The following is an 18,700-nucleotide window of genomic DNA, read 5'->3' on the forward strand; positions in this document are numbered from 1 at the left end:
GCTAAATCAGGTTGTTGCATAATACCACAGCTTTCCAAAGTACTATGAAATCATTAGCCGGTACTTTGGCGATAATTAGTGTGAAAGTATTCAAGTTCTCTAAGTACTACATAAAATCACATTGTCGGTCAAAATTATCCGACACACTTAGAAAGAATTTAGTACCAATTCAAACTGATAATTCAGTATTTATAAATTAGAAAGCAAAGATGATCAATATTAAATCTGGATAACCTATTTTACCTAAAAAAACGTTCATATCCTAAAACTAATTGATCAAAAAGATATCTATATTAGAATTAATTTGCAGAGAAATAATCACCAAATTCAAATATAATAAATGCATAAATTATAATAATTCAAAGACCTGCATCATGTAAGTTTGAGAAAGTTGTAAGGTGCAATGAGTACAAAAAAAATTTCTAATTCTGTCAACATGAATTATCTACATTTAAAATTACTTGATTTTTTTTTCCTATCCTCCTCACGCTTTCAAAAATCTTCTTAAGTACCTCTTTGTTTAATTTTTGAATGCCCTTACAAACACAAAGTGTCATTGAGCAGCATTTAGAAATTCACCCAGCGAAAGATTTTTAAAATTTTGTACTTTGAAAAATTAAATTGAAATCTTACAAACATGAGAATGTACTTAGTGACTCTAGTGGAAAACACTTGAACAACATGACTAACCCTCCAAGATAGCAAAATATTATAACAAATTAAGATGCATCAAACATGGAAAAGAGCAAGAAACTAAATGCATATGAATGGATAAATAAGAAAGGATAATGCGTTAAAATTTAAAACGAAAATTCCATAGCGAAAGAGTAAAGGGTTCTTCAAATTGTTCATATTGTTAAACTCGTATCTCAAAGGAAACAACAATTTCTGAAATTTTTATTGATTCTATTCTTTTAAAAAACAGGTGGAGCACATCACTAAACAAATATTTGAAATAAATAAATATTGGGACTTGAAGCTCAAATATTTGACATCTAAAAATATTTGTCACGGTCTGTATTTCTCTGCACCTGTTGGTCTGCATTTTCTACAATCTGCATACTTGTTGCTCTGAATTTCTCTGCGCGTACCTATTGGTCTGTACTTCTGTACTATATTTAGCTTCTTGTTTCCTCTGTATTTGGATTTTAGGGCTGTCTTATATGTATTTGATTTCATCTGTTATCAATAAATAGGAATGAAAATCCAATTCAGATGCAAAGTCTGCAATCTTAGCCATATTGATCAAATATGGCCAACCTCATTCTACATTACAATGTGTGTATACCAACGATATACAATTTAAAAATAAAATTGATGCAATCACTGTGATATGTGAACTATATGTGGAAAAAATCTAATACACAGAAGTATATACTCAAAAAACTTGATAACAATGCTAGAAGAGAAACATGGGAAACGAAATTATAAAGGGAAAAAATGTTTCAACAAAAAATTTAAAACAGAACAAATAAAATGAAAGCTTTAAAGTGCAGAGATATACTCAAAACAAATTGAACCCAATTATCCAAAAGGAAAACCAAATCCAACACAAATAACGGATATTAAAAACCAATCTTAACCCAACTTCCTTATTCAAAACCAAATCTAAGCCAAAAAACTTAATGCAATCCAATCCAGTCAAAATACCCCGACCTAAATCAGATTTGACCCCAAATTAAAAAATAAAAATAAAAGTTAAAAACCAAAAAACAGAGACTATACTGGTGGAGGTAATGGGTTTGACGATGGCAGAGGCCTGGCCTGTTGCTTGATGCAGTTGGGGGCAGATTTCTCAGTTTTTTTTTTTCTCTCTCCACTCTCTGTGCCTAATAGACTCATTCTCTCTCTCTCTCTCTCTCTCTCTCTCTCTCTCAATGTTTATCAAACTCTCTCCCTCTTTCTCTTTTAATCTGTGTTTTCTGTTTTAAACTGTGTAGGTTGCACAATAAACAGTTAAAGCTTAAAGCCTCAAACGGTGCAACATGCTGTATTTTGTAACTTTCAAATTGTAAGCGTGGCAGGTTTTTAAGTGGGCAATTTTCCTTACGTGTCATCACAGCCTTAATTCCAGGGAAAGGCTGTAGCCATGGAAGTAAAATTAGAAGTCATATGAAAGAATTGCAGGTTCGTGCTAAAGAAATAAACCAAACATACTACTACCATATAGATCTTTAGCAATTGAAATTTCACAAACTATAAATAAAAAATTAACCAAAAGATATTAAGATGACACCACTAGATTGGAAAGAATTAATCAAATTTGCTTTCCTATAGATAATTGCCTAGAAATATACCCAACTATTTCATTTTTCATCCTATTGTAAGTGTCAATGGAACTTAAAAAAAAAAAAATTCAAGAACTATATAAAATCATCTATCACCAAACACTCTACTTTATCCTTATTTTTGTCATATATCTGTGAGTTTCAAAATTGGGCAAAGTTGTAGATAAATGAATCAATCCTTGAGAATGCTCACATGTTTAGATTTCTTGAGGAGAAACACAAATATTAAGTGTTGGATTCGCTACTTCCAAGAGTCATTGGAAAGATTAATTAATCTTTGTGTTGATCATGGCAATATACACTTAAGCAACTATATTTTAAAAAAATTATAAAAAAAAACATCCAATAGATGTCCTATAAATAAAGAGGAAAAAGTACAGATTAACTCTTATAAGAAAGACATAAAAGTATAAATACATGTTTAGTGACAAATTATTGTAGACAGAGAAGCAGTATCCAGCAAAGAAGATATGATTGGCAACATTGGCCACGCTTTGAATTCTTTCGTCCCCTCACTATGCAGATTGTAAACTTAATTACAGAACAGCCCCAAAACCAATTCAATTACTAATATCCAAAACAAAAACAAATACTTACTAAACAAATTCTAATTTTCTAACCCAAATACCTGAATCAAAACCAAATCTAACCCAAATGCCGAAATCCAACCAAATATCCAAACATAAATCATACTATCTCTGAGAAAATTATCTTTTTTTGATAAGTAAATCTTTGAGAAAATTATGCTCTACCATAACATACAAAGTAATCAATTTTGTACAAAGAACATCATTCTTTCATATTTAAGAGTTTAAAACATGCAAAACCTAGAAAAACCCAACATCAAAAATAACAAAATCATGACTTATAAGTTTTTTTTTTTTTAATATCGTCTAAAATCTACAATGTATAAACAAAATAACAAAATATTTTCAGATTTCAAAATCCCACAATTTCAATCCCCCTTACAAATAACAGAACATGTAAGAGAGGTAAAGTTAGGAGAATATTAGGAAAAAATTTTGGTACCTTTGCTTTGATGAAATTAGAGACTCCAGATTGAAGAAAGATTCCACTTCATCTCTGCAGAGAAAGAAATTGAATGTTTTACATCCAAAAGAGACGAATTTAAAAAAAAACCCATTACTAAAAATATCTAATAAAATAGTCACATATCAGAAATTCAAATTCCTTAACCCTAATTTCTGGAACCAAACCCAACTGTAATTGTAAAAGTTAGAAACATATAACAGATCTAATTTGTGGGGAAAAAGTCAGAGAATCAATACTAATCCCGTCGGAGGCATTGTTAATAGGCAGAGTGGTCTTGTTGGAAGGTATGACTTTTCACAGTTAAAATCTAAACGTGTTAGAGCATTTTGAAACTTTTCGATCTTTACCGTTTTGCCTCTTTCTCTGTTTCTTCTCCGTGTCTCAGCCTCTCAAGCCTCATGGCCTCTCTCTCTCTCTTTATTTCTATCTCTGTGTGCATAGCATTTTAACTGGTATATTTTTTTTTAACTTAAATAACTAAATCTAAAGCAATACAACAAAAAATTCAAACCTAAATCATATTCGATCCCCAGATTTGAAAAAGAAAAGGAAAAAACAAAAACAAAAACTATTCTGATTATGGGTATACGGCAAAAAAACCTAAAATAAATATCAATACAACATTCAATCCTATACTTATTTAGAAACTGAAGTACGATTTCTGTAATCTAAAAAAAAATCCCCTTCTTTACAGTGAAAACCCAAAAAAAAAAAAAAAAAAAATCAAAACCTAAAGTAATCCATATACCTAAATAAATTCAATCCAACCAATCACATACCCAAATCTAAGAAAGAAAGAAAGGAAGAAAAGAACTTTACTGATGGTAACGTGTTAATGGCACTTAGTTTTCTCTTCCTCAATCTCTACTCCTGTGCGCCTTATGGACTGTCTCTCTCTATCTCTGTATCTCTCAATCTGATGGTAACCGTGTTGATGGCTTTCTGTATGCGTGCGTTTGAGCGAATAAAGCCACCGCCTGAGAGTTTCAGTAGGTGTGCGTCTGAGAGTATTTTTTTTAGATCGCTAGGGTTTTTTTGATTGCTACGCTTTTCTTTTCCTTTCTTTTATTTTAACCGGTTTTTTTTAATATACAAAAAAACACTGTCAAACGGTGTTTAGCTTGTAAAACAATATACTGTATCGCTTTTTAAAGTTAAACGTCTATAAATGTTAGATAGGTAGTTATCTTATATGTCAGTACCTTTTTGATGGTATGAACTAATTTTTTTTCAGCTTTTGCTATTATATATATAAAAAATATAAATATAGATATTATTATTTATAAATCTTTCAGGGTAAAATTCTTCCGCATTATTGGACCACACATTAGGATCTCGTCCAATAGCCCAAGAATTTATTAAAATTACTGTTCTCTTAGGTATGTAATATCCATTAATCTCAATGTCCTTCATGGATTGATGTGGGATTAGAAATTCCGCAATAGGATGTCGTCTAAAACTTGCTCTTATCACCATATCCAAGTATGGTAACTTTTCCAAATCTGTTTCCTCCACCATTCTATTCATTCCAACAACACTACTTAGCTCTTCTTGCAGATGTTTCATTACTCGTGGATGCCTTAAGAGCTCAGAGAGGCTCCACTCAATTGCAGCACTTGAAGTGTCTGATGCGCCCGCAAACATGTCCAACATGATAGCCTTTATACTCTCTCGATCAATTGTGTAAATTTGCTTGTCATGAGGATTCATGGGTTGGTTCATCAAGGAAAGTAATGTGTCCACAAAGTCCCTATGATGACCTTGTTGCCCAATGTCAACTTGTTCATGTTCTTGGATAATTGCGTCAAAGACTTTGTCGAGAGCCTCAGTAACATTCTTCAGGCGCCGGTCCAATCCCTGTGGACAATAAATGGTCAATCAATTGTAAAGTCACATTACCATTACTTAATCGATTGATAAATGCATTTGGAAATAAATATCATTTTTTAATTCAGTAATTTTTCAATTCGAGTATTATATATATATAGTTGTAAATTTAAATATAATCCATCAAAATTTTTCCTATTTATAATATAATTAAAATAAAATGAACTTTTAAATCCTATCAAAAAAAAAAAAAAGAACTTTTAAAATGTAGAACAATAGAATTTAATTTATCAAGAGTACTATTTTCTGTTTTGACCTGACAATAGAATTACTCAATAACTTAAACTTTAAAAGAAAATATGGATTCACTTCAAATTTAATTTATAATCTAAATTTTCACATCAATTATATATAAAACATAAATATATGAAAATTTTAAATAAAATTTCCTTAATTGTACTCATAAGAGCAAGCTTTTGAGATCGATTCATTTAATTTTATTTCTGACATTAGACAGATTAGCTAATCACCAACCTAGATTTACATGTTCATGCTTAATTTTTTTTTTTTTTTGTCGAACAAGTTTAAGTTTGTTCAAGAGTTACTTGGCTAATTTATTCTTTCCCAATAAATTTGGTTACCCTTGTAAATCTATACTAAAAATTAATAACTAAATTATAATTGTGTAGGTGCCCAAGGACCAAGGAAGGATAGCACAACTGTAGCCTTTAGTCATTCCTCTAATAGAAACATTTATAACCTGAGGAGTGAGGTTGCCCAAGGAGAAGATGGGAAGATACAGAATGTCTTCTGGAAGTAAAAGAAGTGAGAGGAGCGTCTCAGGGGAGAAATAAGATATTTTTGGGAAGTCTCATATAAAGTTTCATCTAACACCTCCGCATTAAATGACTAATAATTTTATCAGCTGCATTGATGATGATATGACCTAAACAACATATCCATAGCTAAGCAGCTCATTCTACTACCTTCACCAGAAGTCTAATAGGACAAGTGTCCTAATAAGAGTTTAGAGGATTATGGGTGGAGGGCTAGGATGCAAGGAGCTTAAAAGTATATAAAGAAAATTGACTTCCAGAGAAAAGGGATCCGGAAAAATCAAGGGAGAAAGATTAGAGCTAGAATAGTGATTGAGAGAAAAGAGAAAGAACAATGTATACATTTGCACAAGAGTACTATTCTCGAGCAAGCTTGTAAAGAACTATCAATATAATTAGTCTTTGCCTTTTGCTTATTCCTTTATTAGTATCCTTAGGTGAAGCCCCACTTGTTTCATCCCACTCTCTTTACAAATATCTATTGGTTTGGGGCTAGTCAGGTGATACCAATTTTACTATTCTAAGTGGGCTTGGGTCGCCAGATTTTGTGGTTTTACAAATTGAAATTATATCAATTAAGGTAATTAGATAGAACTGATTTTTTATATGGAATTTTAAAAATTAGATTCCCCAAATTTAAATTTATAAAAATTACACACACACAAACACACACACACACACACACACACTCTCTCTCTCTCTCTCTCTCTCTCTCTCTCTATCTCTCTCTCTCTCTCTCTAAAAATAGTCTATTTAGAGGATTGTGGCTGGAGGGCTAGGATGCAAGGAGCTTAAGAGTATATAAAGAAAATTAACTTCTAGAGAAAAGGGATCCGGAAAAATCAAGGGAGAAAGATTAGAGCTAGAATAGTGATTGAGAGAAAAGAGGAAGAACAGTGTATACATTTGCACAAGAGTACTGTTCTCGAGCAAGCATGTAAAGAACTATCAATATAATTAGTCTTTGCCTTTTGCTTATTCCTTCTTTATTAGTATCCTTAGGCAAAGCCCCACTTGTTTCATTCCACTCTCTTTACAAATATCTATTGGTTTGGACCTAGTCAAGTGATACCAATTTCACTATTCTAAGTGGGCTTAGGTCGCCAGATTTTGTGCTTTTACAAATTGAAATTATATCAATTAAGTTAATTAGATAGAACTGATTTTTTATATGAAATTTTAAAAATTAGATTCCCCAAATTTAAATTTATAAAAATTACACACACACACACTCTCTCTATAAAATAGTCTATTTATATCATTAATAAATTACAAATAATAATTGATATCTTATAAACTTACTCACATACTTACATAATCCAATTTGAAGTCTATATAAGTATATAATTGTATATGTATATATATATATATAAATATAATATTATATATATTAAAACTCATACTCATGAGTTTGTTCACGAACATTTTATCATTTTTGAATTTGACTCGTTCACTTGTTTAGTAAATCCTAAAATAATATAGACAAGCATTTATTGGAACCAAGTGCGAATATTAATAGCTAGATTTATTTACAAACATATATATATATATATATGTATATATATTTTATGAGAAACTTGAAATTTCATTCAAATGAAAAGGAGATACAACAGAGAGGTAAAAACCGAAACTACAAACAGAGATCATCAAGAATCAGGTGCTCAACAGGACCTGGGATTGATCTTTTCTAAATCTGAGATACACCATAATTCCTAGCTACTCTTGCAAGGTTGTGTGCAACTCTGTTGCCTTCCATTTTCAAATGCTAAAATGAACACCAGCTGAAGGAAGAAGAAATGTCCTTAATATTCTGGATGATGTGTCCAAACTCACCACCAAAGACCCCATCATTAACTGCCTGAATAATGGACAAGGCATCAGCTTCACAAATGGCATAAGAGACCCCCATTTCTACAGCAAGGAGAACACCTTCTTGCATGGCCAAAGCTTCTAATATATTAGCAGGAAAAGCCGCAGGGAGGACTTTGCTTGAAGCAGCTAGAATTTCGCCTCTGCAGCCATGGATTACCACACCAATGCAGGAATTTCTTCCATCATCAAACGCAGCGGCATCAGTATTGACTTTGAAGAAACTAGAGGGCGGAGCCTTCCATTTGGACAGAGGGGGGTCCTGGGGGGCAAACATGAGAGAGTAGGCCGCTTTGAACTCAGCCAAGGTGCTGCTTGCCAAAACCCAAGCTTGAATTAGAGGACAACTAGAACCTTCATGGATTACTTGGTTACGGTTCCACCAAACAGACCAAGCAACAGCAAAGAAAAGCTCTAGATCATTCGGGGAGCCTTTTCAATAATATTCAGAACAATATTCACCAAGTCACAAGAGGGAGAGGAGAGATTAACTGGACAATTATTCCAAAATGACCAAGTTCATTTTGCATGGTCGCAATGCAATAGAGCATGGGCTGTGGTTTCAATGGTTTTATCGCATAAAGGGCAGAAACAAGAACAATGAATTCCTTTGAGATTTAAATTTTGCATAGTTGGAAGACCATTAACACATATCCTCCAAGCAAAAATTTTTGAGTTTCGGAGGAATTTTTTGATGCCAAATTCTTTTCCAAAGCAAATTCATTGAGCTATTTGATGTGCTTTCTCCTTCCTCAATAGAATCCACAAAACCTAAGGCAATGTGATAATCACTTTTGACTGTAGACTCACCTCTCTTTTTGTCGATCCAAATAAGGCTATCCTCTGGCAATGCAAAGCTTAAGGGAATTTTGAGGATGGTACTGGCTTCATGGGGTAGAAAAATGGCATTAATCACTTTAGCTTTCCACCATCTTGCTTCATGGTCTATTAGTGAAGACACCATGGGAAAATCTTTAAAATCAACTTGGGGAGAGATCACCTTGAAGGTTGATGGCGTTGGCAGCCATCTATCTTCCCAAATGTGAATTTGACGACCATTGCCCACTCTCCACTTTGTGCCTCTTCTAAGAACCTCAAGGTTGTTGTGAATGCTACGCCATGCATAAGAGGGGTTGCTCCCTTTTTTAGAATTGAGAATATCATCATAAGGGAAGTATCTTGCTTTGAACACTTGAGCAACTAGGGAATCCGGGTTGGTGAGCATTCGCCAACCTTGCTTGGCTAGCATGGCATGATTGAAAGCTTGTATATTTCGGAAATCCATACCTCCATGAAGTTTAGACCGACACATTTTCCTCCAACTCACCCATGCAATTTTGTTCTCTTTATCCTTTTGCCCCCACCAAAAGCTCCGCATCATACTTTCTAGGTCATGGCAGAGAGACTTAGGGAGTTGGAAACGACTCATAGTATATGTGGGCACCGCTTGAGTCACCGCTTTTATAAGAATCTCCCTCCCACCAATTGAAAGGAGTTTACCTTTCCAGCCAACAAGTTTTCTAGCAACTCTGTCCTTAACTTTCAAAAACACTTGGGTTTTCGATTTCCCAATGATGGAAGGTAGCCCCAAATACTTGTTATGCCGAGAGTCTTGCATTGGACCCAGAGTATTTAGAATGCTTTCTCTTAAATCTTGTGGGGTATTTGGGCTAAAGAAAACTGAAGATTTGTCGGGGTATATTTTTTGCCTGGAAGCCTCTTCATATTTATTGAGAATACTGACAAGTGCTTGGCATTCTTGATCTTTTGCTTTGCAGAATAGGAGGCTATCATCAGCGACAAAAAGATGGGTGATTAGAGGGCAACCTCTACAAATGGAAATTCCATTTATTTGATGATTCTTGGCAGCTTCATGAATAAGGGCAGAAAAACCCTCTACACAAAGGAGAAAGAGGCAAGGAGAAAGTGGGTCTCCCTGCCTAATACCCCTTGAAGGAGAGATGTTCCCATAAGCTTCCCCGTTTATAAGCACTGAATAAGAAACAGAAGAGGCACATTCATTATAAGGTCTATCCATTTTTCCACAAAACCTAGTTTTTCCATCAATTCTTTAATAAAGCTCCATTCTACCCTATCAAATGCCTTGCTCATATCCAATTTAACAGACATGTAATTTTCTTTACCATCGCTTTTATTCTTTAGGTAATGCATAAATTCAAAGGCTACAAGAACATTATCCGTAATTAGCCGGTTAGGCGTAAATGCACTTTGATTTTCGAATATGATAATAGGTAAAATAGCTTTGAACCTATTGGCAAGGACCTTGGAGATGATTTTGTAGGTAGTGTTACACAGGCTTATGAGGCGAAATTCAGTCATTTTGGTGGGCTGATTGGATTTTGGGATGAGGGAGATGTTGGTTTTGTTTAATTCAGCCGTTGACAGATCTGCATTCAGCACACTTAAAACCATATTTATGATATTAGGTCCAACAATGTCCCAATATTTATGGAAAAAAAAATTGCAGACATACCGTCAGACCCGGGAGCTTTAGTGGGATGTAGTTGCTAAAGTGCCTTTATAACTTCCTCCCTTGTGAAGGTTTTTGTAAGCTCAGAGTTCATCTCATCTGTGACACGCCTTGGTATTGCGCTAGTGACTTCATTGATCCCAAGTGGAGAGGAGGAAGTATAAATTTTTTCAAAATAAGATAATTGCAAGGGTTGAGATACTCTCCTTATTGTCACACCAGACACCATCATCATTCCAAAGCCACAAAATGGTGTTTTTTTCCTCCTTTCCGAAGCATGGGTGTGGAAAAATTTAGTGTTTCTGTCACCCTCTTTGTACCAATGAACCTTGCTATGCTGCCGCCAAATAGTCTCCTCACTGTCTAGAAGGTTATTGATTTTCTTTTTGAGCTGATTGATTTCAATCCCCCTAAAACCTTGGTGATCTCCTGTGGTAATGGCATTAAGAGCTTTCCTTTTCTCTGCAATTTTCTTTGGTATATTGCCTACTACATTTGATTCCAGCTTTCTAGAGCACTTGCACAAAGCTAGAGATTAGATGCAATCCCCTCAGGGATGGCAGAAAGGTTACCCGAGTACCAAGTAGACTCAATAACTTCACGACAATCATCCCTCTTGATATTTACAAACATATTATCACTTGGATTGTTTTTAGTCCTAATCAACTACCTTATGCTGGATGAAGTTTTGCTTTTTAAAATTTTGGGGTTTTGAATATTCTAAGGGTAGAAATAGTTTTTTTTTTTTAATTTAAATTTATTTTAGGGGAGGAGGTTTTGACCAAGGGAGTCAATCTCGTACTGGAGGCTATACCGGTTTGACCAGTGGAACAATATATTTCGATACCGATCAATACCGGTGAACTATTATTTTTTATATTTATATGTATATATGTATGTGTGTGTATATATATATATTATAATAAATATAAAAGTTTATCATAAAATATTACCTAAATTCAGAACAAATTATTCATGATTTTAGATTTTTGCATCAATTAAAAGAAAAAAAAAACACAATATAAAAAATAGAAAACTAAATTGTTCATTGCATACTAAGAACAAAAATAATACTAATAAGTTATTGCAATAAGTTACCATTCTGTCCTTACAAAAATTCAAAAATTACAATTTTTTTTAATAAAAAAAAATCTTTTTTTTTCCTGTACCGGCCGGTATTGCCTGAAATCAACCGGTATGGTCAGTACAGTTGGTATTTAAACCAATACAAAATGTTGGTGTTTCGATACCGGTATATGTACCAGTACAATACATACCGTCCAGTACTGGTATGGTATCGACCACTTTGGTTTTGACTTTTGAACCACAAAACATAAAGTATTACAAAAGATATTATTATCACTAGGCTATTACTTTAACCCTCAATAATGACAAATTTGAACTTCTCACCAGGTAACTTCACTCTTATCGGTCATCAAAACCAAGCATAAAGGATAGTTAGTAGATACACAAAATAGATGAAGCCAATATGTGATAAATCTTAAAGCATCTCCATGTTTGGTATAATAAAGATCTTTTTTCATTCAGTAGAAGGATAGATTTATTTTAATCTCACATAAATTAAAAGCTGAATATTAAACCATTCTGAAAGTCAATTACGACTATATATCTAGATTACAAGGTCCTTTGTGAATATTGTAGTGTGCGTTTGGGTATAGCATGCTGTCAGTAACTTATTTGTATAGTGTGAGATAAAAAATTAAAAATTTATTTATTTTAAAAAGCTAAAAATTAGATATTTAAAATAAATTATAAACTATTTTTACACTATAAAATTAATTAAAGACTCACTATTATGTGAAAGAAGAGAATACATTTTTTATATGCTCTCGAAATCCTCTATTCCCCCATAATATTTTTGGTGATTTATTCAAGAATCATGCTATGCACCCCCCTCCCCCCCCCCCCTCCCAAAATGCATAGAATTTTAACTTTTATGGTCTATTTCATAATGATTTATTAAAAATTTATATATATATATATATATATATATATATCACCAGGTCAATACTCTAATCGGTTTTTGGTGTTTTGAACTCTGAATCTCTAATTAAATAAAGATTATAATAGGATGGAGGGAGAGAAGAGTCATGGAAATCCTATCTTGGTGTAGTTACAGTAGCCTTGTTCAGAAACTGATAGCAAGAGGGTCCTAGACGTGCACTAGGCGGTGGGCCTCAGTATTCCAGGTGAAGCAACAATATACCATTACCTCAACCAAACCAAATGAAGAAAGTTTTTTGTCCCCTGATCAATAGTTGGCGGTCGCTTTGTCATATCTAATAGCTAAGGGATTTTAACAACCTATATAATGCAAGAAGAGGGTTTTGAGTGATGATTAATTGAATATGTGACATTCTTAAAAACGTTTTCATTTTGCTGTATTAAACTTGTTTTTGGTAGAACACAGAAAACCTTTTCCATTGACCTGCATTTTCCACCATATCAAACATCACATACTGCAGATTTTATACATATTGAAAACCATTCTCACTGAAAAGAAACGAATGCCTAACTGAAAACGTTAAATAAAACTTCTATAAAAATTACTTTTCCTATCTAGGAAATGAATATCTGCAAACAAATCTATACCTCATAGTTCAATGGAGCCTAAAGTTTGAGGCCCATATAATGAAAAATACCTGTAGATCAAGTGGCCTAAGGAAAAAAAAAATGATGATACATCGAGAGGCTGCCCCAAGAACATAAGCTCGCGAATAAGTGCCGTCATTTTCAACCTATCAGCCTTATTCGGCCCAAATATCATTCTACATGTTGTTCCCTCAATAAACTCGTTCACTTTCTTAGTAAGGTCCACAACCTCATGCATTGCCGCACATTTTTTGAGAGACCCCACCAATGATTTTACCTCCTGCTTTCTCATAGGTGCTAATGACTCAATTTTTGATGCACTAAGAAGCTGTAATGTGCATATTTTCCTAACGTTACGCCAATATGGACCATACGGAGCAAAAACCAAGCCCTTTTTTTGCAACATATATGGAGAAATCAGAGATTTTGGGTGGAGGTCGACCTGCAAAAACAGTGTCATGAGTTTTTAAAAATAGCTCGGTGGCTTCGGGTGATGAGACCACTATTAGAAAAATAGCATGAAGTGAATAAGAAATTGATATTTTTTATGTTCACTTGAAGATATTATTAGTGGTAAAAATCCTAAGTCCCACATAGGAAAGGAAAGAGATAATATGAGTTTATATATGCTCATGAGTTAGACATTGGGTTGAACTTTTAACATATGTGGACTGAGCCTACTTCTCTAAAAAATAATATTTTATTATTTTAATTTTTGTTTCAGTTAGTCTGTGTATAGTAGTTATTACTGAAATAGAGTGCCTGTTCAGTAACGTATAATTTTTACATAGTCACTCATTCATAAAAGTTACTTTTCAGAAAAACTTTCCTAGTGAGAATATTTTGTACATTTTCATTTTATGTCAAAGAGAGAGAAAGAGACATTCAGTAGTTTGTAGAGCACGACCTTGTGTACTTCGTTTTCGTGCTATAGATCATTTTATCCTGGGAGGCAGACGTTTGTGAGTCTCAAAGCACCACAGTGATTGTGTGAGGGGCGAAATCTGCTTTAAGGAGATTGTGTCAAACACAAGACTTGATCTGAATTATTCATCCTTCACGCATTTGATCTGTGAGTTTTTAATTATTTGCAGATTTCTCTTTATATATATTTGGTATTAGTTTATTGCTTTTGTCTTTTACATCTATTTGTTTTATTGCTTATTCTTAGATCTGTGTATTGTTCTTTTTGCTTTATCACAAAAGTAAATTGCTGAAATTTAACCAATAGTCTTAAAACAAGTTTCCTTGATTTCATAATTTACTTTTTGTGAATTATGTAAAAGGATTTGTTACTGTGATTGTGTTTAAGAATTATCCATTTAAATTCTTATAGTTACGGATGGTTAGGTAACTTTGTGAATAGTTTTGTATACTTGTGCATACAAAATCTTAGCAATTCAATCACCGACTAAACTTAGAGATATTGATAATCTTTCAATGCCGTGTAAAAAGGTGTCAATTCAATTTGAGGATTTGCATTTATTAAACTTTGTTTTACATGATTTTTCCTTCTTCCTTATTATATTATTATAATAGGATATTTGTCTTCTTGAATCTTTGTTTGACTGAGCATTGGTCTATATATTTGCTGGTATTGTGTCTGCATTGTTTGGTTTTGAAGAAGTATAGTTGACTTATAATATATTATATTAGGATATTTGCGAAACTTGAATTATTGTTTGGCTGGGGTTTGGTTTATTTGTTCAATCACTGAATGTGTTTGCAATCTGGTATTTTAAATACTTGTTGAATACAATATTATATATTATATATGCTATGATCTTTCTTATTCACGTGGCTCTAGAACCTATGTTATTGTGTTGGCTATGTATTGTCTAGTCTACAAAAATGATTGTCAGTTGTTGATTTGTTTGTAGTGCAGATTCATGTTCTCTTTTTGAATTTTGATTGTATTTCTTTGGTACCTGTGTAGAATACTTTTACTATCAAAATTCTTTGTATATTCTGACATTGCACAGAGACTAGATAGTTTATTATATTGTATATGATTTTTACTTTAAAGTAATACTTGAATGCAATGTCGTGTCTATATATTTTGGTTGTTTTGTAATATAAAACAATGCTTCAATTGGATTTTGAGAATTCAATCTGATGGAGTTTTATTTTGACAGAAATGTCAAATGAAATTGTGCCTGTTGCTGCCCCTATTATTGTTCCTGTTAATCATGGAGAAAAGCCAGAGAAATTCAATGGTACTGAGTTTAAGAGATGGCAAAAAAAAATTTTGTTCTATCTCACAACCCTAAATTTGGCAAAATTCTTGTATGAGAATGCTCCAAAACTCAAGGAAAATGAGACAAATAGGCAAGTGGTTGCTGCTATAGAAGTATGGAAACATGCTGACTTCCTGTACAATAACTATATTCTAAATGGATTGGATAACACATTGTATAACGTGCATAGTTCAATCAAGACAGCAAAAGAATTGTGGGATTCCTTGGATAAGAAATACAAGACAGAATATACTGGAACTAAAAAGTTCATTGTGGGCAAACTTCCGGATTACAAAATGGTGGATTCCAAAACTGTGCTTAGTCAAGTGCAAGAGTTTCAGATAATCTTACATGAAATACATGCTGAGGGTATGTTTGTAAGTGGCTACTATCATCGAGAAACTGCCTCTATCTTGGAAAGATTTCAAAAATTACCTAAAGCATAAGTGCAAGGAGATGCGGCTAGAAGACTTGATCGTAAGATTGATCATTGAGGAAGATAATCGCCCTTTAGAAAAAACCGTAGGGAATCACTACATGGAATCTAAAGCAAGTATTGTGGAGCATAATAAGAATAAGAGGAAGTACACTGGTAAAAGTTTGAGTCAAGGAACTAATGGGGGTTGTTAACACATATTTGGTTCACTTGTTAAGAACATATGTCATTCTGTTATGTAATTGGCTAATCCTTTGACAAAACGCACTCTACTTGTAATTGGGTAGATCTAGGATGTTTTTAATACTTCAAGAAACAAGGTTTCAAGATCAAGTGTTAAAGCCATGCAAGTCTGTCTAAGAAGCAAGCTGAGAAGTGCTCTTCATTAAAGCTCGACAGCTAGCTTAACAGCTATATCTATCGAGCTTTAAGAAGTTGTTCTAGCCCCGTGGCTTGACAGCTGCTTGACAGCACATCGACACCTCTAGCTGTCGAGATTTAAGAAAAATAATTTTTCAGTACTGTTTTGATTCTAATCCGTGAATATATCTTTGAGCCTTCTTTTCTCATAATCCTAGACATATAAAATGATTATTTTAAGGGCCGTCAAAGTAAGCATAAGTTGCACAAGTATTAAGAAAAGTCTGTTCAAGCAATTTGTGACCAGAGATCAAGTTTGCCCTAGTTCATCTCTTTGTGAAGAAGCTGTTGTGTCTTTGCACTATAGGGTTTTGTAACCAAGCATCTTCTCATTCTTCATTGTGAGGATAAACTAAAGAATTTTACAGCTAACATCTTTCTCAAGTTGGTGATTAAAGTCGCGTACTGGGATCCGCGCAATTGGTTAGTCATGTACTGGGAGCTGTGCATTGAAAATGAGAGATTGTCACTACAGAACAAGTCCAATTGGGTATTGAGGTAAGGTTTCAACTATAGGTTGGTATAAGGTACTAGGATTCCTTTGCTTGTAACCACTTGTTGTGATAATAGTGAATTCTCAGAAGTGGTGACCTTAAAATCACTCGATGGGGGTTTTGCCTTGAAGGTTTTTCCCATTCGTAAACAAATCACCGTGTCAATTTATTTTTCCGCTGTACTTTAGTTTATTGGTGATTTGTTTGTGCTACCACGCGTTTGCATGTTAAATTGGTTAATTAATTAAATTTGGCTAATTAATCAATTAATCCTTCGCAAGGGGTCAATATGTTTTTGGCCTATCAAGTGGTATTAGAGCAGGCACACTCTGATTAGGGTTTAATCCTTGTGTGTGATCCATTAACCCTTGTTGTCATGGATAGAGGACAATATCTTATTATCCCTCCTTTATTTGATGGGACTAACTATGCATACTGGAAAGTACGCATGAGAGCTTTTTTGCAGTCTCTAGATGAGAAGATGTGGCAAGCTGTAGAAATTTGCTGGACCAAGCCAAAGGAAGCGCCGGTCGATTGGGATGAGGCAAAGATCAAGGCGGAAAACTTCAATAGCAGGGCATTGAACGCGTTGTTTAGTGCAGTCACAAATGAGGAATTCAAGAAGATATCCTCCACTGAAACTGCAAAGGAAGTATGGACCATTCTCTAGACAACCTATGAGGGAACAAAGGCTGTCAAGGATTTGAAGCTGCAAAGGCTCACTACAAGCTTCGAAGAGATAAAGATGGAAGAGGATGAGTCATTTGATGAGTTCTATGCTAAACTCAAGGACATAGTGAACTCTACCTTTAATCTTGGAGAAACTATCCCAGAACCCAAGATTGTGAGAAAAGTGCTCAGATCTCTGCCCGAAAAATTCCATGCCAAGATCACCGCGATTGAGGAATCGAAGGATATTGATAAAATTCCTTTGATAGAGTTGATTGGAAATCTACAAACCTATGAGTTGGGTTTGTCTAGAATCGGAAAGACGAGCAAGAGTAAGAATATGACACTGAAGGCCAAGAGTAGTGAGACGGAAGAGTCTTTAGACGATGAAGATTCCCATATGAAGTCCTACATCACCAGGCAATTCAAAAAGTTCATGAAGAATGTTAATGGGAAAGGCTTTAACAAGGACCATAGGCAATCCAGTTCTTCTCAATTGAAGGGTCAAGACAAAGGGAAGAAGGATGCAAGGGATGACGGTCAGTACACTGTTCCTACATGACCTAAGTGCTTTGGGTGTCAAGGCTTCAGACACATGAAACAGGAATGCCCAACGTATCTCAAGACGATTGGTAAAAGTAAGGTACTTGCTGTTACGATAAGCAACACCGAGCCTGAAGACGATTCCGACAATGAGGATGATAGAATCTTGAATGCCTTCACTGCCACAGTTAATCCTACTAAAGGGATTGTTGAAGTTGTGGATGAAGAAGAGGAGTTGGTGGAAGCCAAGTTTGAGAAGATGGATGATCAAAATGACATTCACATAGCCTATGCAAAATTATAGAAGGTCTTAGAAAAGCACGAGAAGCTGTATAGGTTGACAACCAAAAAGCTTAGTGATGTAAAGCTTGAACGTGAAGAGCTTTCCACAAAGTTTAATGAAGCAAATCAAACTATTGGAGCACTGAGGTTCGAAAATAACTTCTTGGCTGAGAAGACTAAGAAGCTTGAGGTAGAACTATTCCAAGTCAGAGCTCAGCTGGAAAGGACTTCAAGTGCTAAGCTCAATGAGATGCTCGGCTTTCAAAAATCTACTTCAGATCGAACATGTTTAGGGTATGATTTCTCTTCCTCTAATATTGCTTCTGCTAGTACTACTGTTTTTGTTTCCCCTAGCAATAATGTTGAAATTGAGAACACTAATATTAAAACTGAATTAGTTAGTGAGAACATAGACAATGGTAAATCTATCTTAAGAGCACCCCTTAAGCAGGATAAGAATGAAGTTAAAAACCCTAGGGCTAAGAAGGCTATCTCTCAAAAGCCTAAACAAAAGAAGCAGCATCTTTGTCATTACTGTGGAGCAGCTGGTCATACTCGACCAAATTGCTATATATGGTTAGCCACTCAAAATAGCAACAGCATGCCGGCGTTGGGAAACCAGAATCAGCTCCCGTCCTCATT

At 34.2% G+C, this 18,700-nt stretch overlaps 1 long non-coding RNA gene and 1 pseudogene across 1 annotated transcript; both read right to left on the reverse strand.

The window, feature by feature from the left end:
• LOC142632161 (cytochrome P450 CYP736A12-like) overlaps positions 1 to 18,700 on the reverse strand; it is a 29,009-nt pseudogene that overhangs the window by 2,424 nt on the left and 7,885 nt on the right.
• LOC142632162 (uncharacterized) lies at positions 773 to 4,459 on the reverse strand. The gene is made up of 3 exons (XR_012843744.1): positions 4,161 to 4,459; positions 3,318 to 3,371; positions 773 to 1,179 (listed from the first exon to the last, which is right to left on the reverse strand). It is a non-coding gene; the product is annotated as an uncharacterized LOC142632162 (long non-coding RNA).

This window comes from Castanea sativa, chromosome 4, assembly GCF_040712315.1.
Source record: "Castanea sativa cultivar Marrone di Chiusa Pesio chromosome 4, ASM4071231v1".
Taxonomy (NCBI): domain Eukaryota; kingdom Viridiplantae; phylum Streptophyta; class Magnoliopsida; order Fagales; family Fagaceae; genus Castanea; species Castanea sativa.